We start from the raw sequence: 7364 nt of genomic DNA on the forward strand, positions 1-7364 counted from the left end.
CGCTTACTGTGACTGAATAAGAACAGCTTACACTGATTACTATCAAGATAACATAACATGATAGCATTATATCATAGCTGTAGAATAGGAGAATATGGCTGCAACACATAGCTACAATACATGGATGCATGGAGAGTTATAAAAGCCAAAATGGAACGAAACCAATCGGGGCCCGTAACACCAAGTAGAAATCGTTTTTTAGCAGATTGTGCACCGTTTCCAATTGTCACACAGTATACCGTATAGCGGAAAGTATTGGCGGGAGAAATTTTTGGCGAATTGATCATTGGCAGAAATTGGCGAATAATATTTTGGCGAATGTATGACATTACTTTGCCTACGTAATTTTAATCTGACTGCGTAGGCGACGAAGCTTACTACAGTTCAATGCCTCTCATTCGAATCGACGCGCTCTTATGCAAATAGCTAGCTCGAGAGCTAGCTGTAATTAAAACAGCATGCACTAGCTCGCTAAGTCACTGGGACGTATGTATGGAACGCCGTTTGTAACAAAAATATACCTGACTCCAGCTACCTTATTATCGCCGATAATAAAACACCATCCTTATTATCGCCGATAATAAGACCTCACCTTATTATCGCCGATGATAAGATTACAGCTTTATTATCGCCGATGATAAGACTACAGCTTTATTCAGTGATCGCCGATGATAAGACTACAGCTTATTGTCGCCGATGATAAGGACTCTAACTTATTATTGCCGATAATAAGACAGCGCTTATTTTCCTAGGATATAATTAAGACAGCGCTTAAAGTATGTCCTCGGGTGCGTATATAGATCTATTAGCTTTTATTATTAATAATAATGTTAGCTAGCTAAGTCATGGCTGCTTCAGTGAATCATGGCATCATCAGTGACCAGCTGCAGTATGGAGTTGAACAAGGTCGTAGGCGACACCAGCTGATCTAGTCAAAAATAATTATTTCGAGGGGAAAATTTTTCGAGGTTGAGCATTGTTGCTAAAAATTTTTTTCGCGGATTTGCAAACACTCCCAAAATGTATTAGCTAGATTATATGGAGGTCTAGAATAAACTTCTCGCTGATAACTACCCCCGTGCAAAACCGCGAAAACTACTGATTTTCCCCTCAAAGTATTTGGTACAATACCTAATACATGCATCATATGCAACTATCCAAATCATCAATGTTTATTAACAGATCATGTTATAAATGGTAGCTACATAACACACATGCAAAAATCATTAAAGTAATATACACAGCGTCCTGGCTATAACTGGTGTACTGACAGTCAACAAGCATTCATGTCCCAAGCACAGTTATCGATCAGCTAAAACTGATGGCATTGAACTCTTTCTCAAACTCAAGATAGCTGAGATAGGTTGAAGGCAGTTCCAATTCACACCCACATGTATGGGCAGTAGGTCGCCAGGCGAATCCTGATAAGCTGTTAAAGCCAACAGTTATATGTTGACCAATCAACACTAAACTCCCTGTGGTATACCTCAAGAAACACCTAGCCTCTTCATTCTTCATGTTCCCAACATAAAGCTCTAAATAGCCAAAAACAGTTGCTTGGGTAGAATTCTCCTCAATGGGTTCATCTAGTAAGCGCTGTCTTATTATCGGCGATAATAAGTTAGAGTCCTTATCATCGGCGACAATAAGCTGTAGTCTTATCATCGGCGATAATAAAGCTGTAGTCTTATCATCGGCGATAATAAAGTTTTAGTCTTATCATCGGCGATAATAAAGCTGTAGTCTTATCATCGGCGATAATAAGGTGAGGTCTTATTATCGGCGATAATAAGTGTTATTATCGGCGATAATAAGGATGGTGTTTTATTATCGGCGATAATAAGGTAGCTGGAGTCAGATATATTTTTGTTACAAACGGCGTTCCATCTCGTGGCAAGCGAGGCGAGGGCACTGAGTTGAATCGCTTGAGCTGAATTTCCCATCTGCCTGAGCTATTAGTAGTCTAAAACCATACTGTATTCAATGGGATAGGAAGACTAACCACTCACCGCTGTAACAATATTCACCCACTAATGAACAGCGTCTACTACACTTTCAGTGTTTAGAAAAATGGCGGGTAAAATTTTGGCGAATCAATGCACGCTCGCCAAATTCGCCAAAATTTTCTCCCGCCAAAATTTTCCGCTATACGGTAATTATGCTAGAGTTAGTTTGCTTCTATTTAGGCATGCAGCTAGAAATCATGTAATGATTTACAAGGACTACTAGATGTCCTCTTTTCTCCTGCTTAGCTAATTGTTTTATATTTATCTATTATTAAAAATTTACAAGAGTTAACTACAGTGTATGTTAGTGGCTGTGAATTGCATGTTTGCAAAAATAGTTTAGCAGATTAAATTTTCAGTGTAGGTGATTGTAAAACGCATTCTTGTAGTGAACACTAAAATAGAAATTTTCAGCAATTTCTAGCATGCCTATAAATAGAAGAAAACTAAGTCTAGCACAATTAAATAGTTACTGTGTGACAGTTGAAAACGGTGAACAATCTGCTATAAAAGAAATTTTCTGCTTGGCGTGCACCAGATTGGTTCCGTTCTGGATTTAAAACTACCTTCATCATTGCAACTCATGTATGAAGTTCTAGTTACCAACTAGCTATACCATCTGCTATGCACCCAACTACAGCTTGCACCCAAATTCCTCAAAGGAGAAGGAATAAATCCTGGGGAAAAATATATGCATAATAATTATTGATAGTAAAGCAGAAGTGATTTCAGCAGTTTGAAATCATATCCAAGTTAGCTATTCTTCAAGAAATCAAAGTATAGACATGGCAATGTCGGTAAATAGTTACATACTGATCACACTTAGCAACATGTCTTGTCATCATTCTAGATGATGAGCAGTACATTGAGTTTGGTCATAATTAACACAGCTTCTGTGCATACACCCTAACAAGGCAGCAGCAGCCACCTCAGCAGCAGAGGATATAAAAGCAGGCTGAGTTGTGCACCTGACAAAGAGGTCCAAGTACGCGGATGACCCAATGGGAAATCAGCACTGTTAAAAATAGGATGTAATCCAATCACCTTTGGGGGAGTTCTAACTGCTGTGTAAATTGAACTCCTTTGAAGGGAGTTGTAGTACTCCCCAGGGGTGCTCTAGGAGCAACTAAAAGGTGTTACAAGGGCATTGCAACACTCCCTAAGGGTGTTCTAGGAATGGCTATAAAGGTGTCACGGTACACTTTAAAGATGTTCTAGTGCTCTCCATGGTGGCATTTTGTTGAAAAGAAATGTAGGCTTGCTATAGCATTCCAGTAATCTTCATGTTGATTTCAATTTATACTCAATGACTACCAACAACAAAGCACATTAGCAGTACGCAATAATATATTTACAACACCTTATACTTACCACATAGTTGTTTCCAAGTCACTCTTATAGAAGTTAGCAAACTGTACTTATATTCAATAGAAGCATCCAATTGTGGGTTTCAATATACCTAGGTGTAGGCAAACACCCTTACAGTGGCTTAGCTATTATTGGGGAGTAAAATGACATTTGTGGTGTTCAACAACACCCCAAGTGCTACAATACTCCCCTATGGTGTTGTAAATACCATGGGTGTACATGAACACCTTTACGATTGGTGTACCTGTAACACCTCGTTTTAACAGTGAGGGTGATAAATGTCCCCAAGATGAGACTGGTCAGAAGAGGTGATACAATGACTGCATGCCATCCTCCGTAACCTGCCAGTGAATAGTGCATTCATTTAGGACTGAGTATCGATATCATGCATATATATGTCTCAATCATTTGATATGGTACAAAGTATTCATGCATGGTGGCCAGACTCAACTTTGTATTATATAGTGGATGCCAAGGGTGGATGCATGCAGTGTTTGACTACAGAGATGCATACAGTACTTGACTATAGAAGTCAACAATGCAAGACATCATTTACAATTACATAAAGCAACACATTCTTGGCACTATATAGCTGGTATGGTATAGCAATATATGCTGGTAAGGAAATGGAAATATGAGGTGACTTGCATGTATGTATAGCCAAGTATAAGTACGACTGAATTAATTACCTTGTATGCACACTTCAAAAGTGAAGCTTTTTGCTATACTGTATATGCATGCACACATCACTGCATGACTGCATGCATATATAGCTACATTATATTTACTGCATATGTATATAGACTGCACGTGTGAAGAAAATATCAATGAGTGATCTTGCATGTGCTGGTCTGGCACACAGTGCAACCACCAACATTGTCTTGTAGCTATGGAAACAGAACTTAAGAGAAATTATGTGTGGTAACTTTTGAACTTCCATTACCAAACTCATGTGCTCCACATACAGTCCATGCTGAAGATTTGATGTCATGCATTCAGCCCTCATTCTCTTTTCTATACAATTATAATGTATAGTTTAATGTGTACAGATATTATTACTATTATTCAGGCAAGCAGTATAACATCACTGTAATAGCTGTTCTTATTTCATACATCACTTTCTGTGTATAATCATAATATCATCTATATACCATCAAACAATGCTTCATGACTACCGGTACTATATAATCTGCTATTATATGTGGTATGTAGCTGTTAAATTGATCGCATACAGTGGTGATTGAATTTCATTTGAATGGTTGATGAAACTGTCTGTGTCTGAAGTAGGAAGGTATTTAGGAATTAGTAAATAGTTATTAGTTAATATAGGTATTTTTCAGGTACCAATGTGGCTTTTTAATACTGAATACCAATTTGGTGGTTTAGTGGTACATGGCCATACATGAAGTTATGCCCCATACAACATTACAACCATGTTTACGCTGCAGACAAGAGCAGACTTATTTGCCTATTTGTGTTGATCATGAAGTATTCACAATGGTTTTTAACTTTTGGACTTCAATCCTTACTTGGTTGTACATTCTTCATTTCATTTGTTCCATTAACAGATAACTTTTACTACTAGTCAATGTTAGTATAAGTGTGAATAATTATAGTTAACCCATGCTTTTAAGTAAACTATAAAAATATCAAGGTATTTTTCCTAATACTGTAAACTGTCCTTCAAAAATGCATTACCACCCATCCCCATAGTCTGAAGCCTGAATAACTATACTAAACAGTCTTATTAACATTAAACACACACACACACTGTAAATCATAATAGTAAAACAAAAAATATATCACTGGAAATATACAGATACACTGGCTATGGGTATATGCATCTTTAAAGCTAATACAAAATCAAACCTACTATAGTGTAGCAGTTTCTACAAACTTCTGAGAACACCAGAGTATGAAAAGAAATCTATGCAAACTTCTTATGCAGTTAGTCAGTCACACACAAGTTTTAAAGTAGCAAAAGAACTGTACACTAACCCCCTATATGTATACCACATGCTCAGAACATGCAGTTCTACAGTAATGAGCCTAATTATAAACACAATATTAAATGATGGAAGACAGACTATATGGGAACTTACGAGTGGATTAAAAGGTGGGTTTTGGTTGTAACTATATGCACAATCAGTAGAAACCAAACTGAATACACATGCAATGGAAGTATTGCAGTTATAAAAATATGAATGAGGTTAGAAAATGCATGATTATAAACATTGTTCACAAAGATGTAAAGTTGTTATTTTAATTTGAACACTTCATTAACTGTCTGTATATTATAGAATGCAGAAGTAATAACATCCTGGAAAGTGCAGAACTATTTTAATTTTCAGAACTGGCTACCGTGTTGCTAGGATGTAACCAGGCTCTTTGAGACACTGTAGTTTGGAATGTGACATGATACTGTATATAAAAGAAACTCCATTTGAGAATGGTGCAATGAATAGTCAAATCTTGATTTGAACAGTACAAATATTAGCAAAGAACAATGTCTCTACAATTCGTGTCCGGCATACTTCTCTTTATGACAATTTGCTGTGTACATGGCACACCAGTAAAACGAAGCATCTGTCTAAGCAGTGGTAATGAAACAACATTCTATTGTGTATCACTGAGGTTATCCAACCATCTTGAATACTTGAAGGTATAGTCATTACGAACTCTGTAACACGTGTGTCAAAATGTATTCTATGTTTAGGAATTGGCTGTACAAACGGAAATTGATAGTACATTCAATAGAGATAAGATCAGTTTGGTGCTCCAGCAACTTGATTTTATTTGCAGATTTTATACAGATGCAATGGCTATTAAAACTGAATTGCAGCATTCTCTATTCACTGAAAATTATGCCACTGATGGCGAAGAGGGACTGAATACAGAAGTTGTCAAAAACGTTACAAAGGCATTGATCTATCTTCAAACTGCAACAAGTATTCTTCAAGATGTGAAGGTATTTGTATAGCAATGTACATGTGTAGCTGTGTTAATACTTTACTTGGCTACTTTCCAGAAAAACATATCCAATGAACGATGTATTGAATTCAGTCATGATGAGTACAGGAAGATCTACACACTGTTGGATGATGACATGAACAAATCTGTGTTAGAGCTAGCTCATCAGTACAGTTTAAAATGGATCAAAACACAACACTACCCTGAGGATATATTGTCACATTTAAGTTGAATATAGACTATATCCCTGTACATTTATCAGTATCTATAGAGTACCATATATGACTATAGCTTTCTGTGGTGTACACAATATCATAAAATTTTTAATCATGATGATTTATAATTACAGTTACACATTGAAATTGTGGCAATTATTAGTAAATTAATGGTTATGATAGCATGTTTGAGCTTTATGTTAATGAAAAAATGATTGAGTGATTGAGAGTTACAATTAACGGTATATGTAAATTCATAAGACATAGGTTACCACTAGGTTACCATGTATAGGTTACCGTGTATTGGTTACCGTTTATTGGACTGCCAATTACACTAAAGATTATGTCTGCACATACATTATAATGCAAAGGTACTGCTGATAGGCGTGTCTATTATGATCTGGGTAACATATTGTGTAGCCTTCAGTGACCTTATACTGCAGTTGCGCCATCATAAATTGCTCAAAGACCCATTCTACCAACTCAGTTAATGCCCTTTTGCCCTACCTGTTCTCTTCTAATGGAACACTCCTGGCAGTGGTTTGGTGTTAAGAAAAACATTCAAAATTTATAGTCATAAAAGAAGCATGAAAAATGGTGATTATTAAAAAACAGATTCTCTTAGAACTAAACAGAACTTTTCTCCTGTGGCTAAAATACTGTATAACACGTTGTGGCACTGACATATTGGCATTATGTAAATCTGTGAATGTAACAGTGTTTACTATCAGATACATCCTAATGCAGCTAAACTGTTAATATATTAAAGTATACTTTGTATAGTCAACCCCACAATAGGACTGAA

This window comes from Dysidea avara, chromosome 3 (genome assembly GCF_963678975.1).
Source record: "Dysidea avara chromosome 3, odDysAvar1.4, whole genome shotgun sequence".
NCBI lineage: Eukaryota > Metazoa > Porifera > Demospongiae > Dictyoceratida > Dysideidae > Dysidea > Dysidea avara.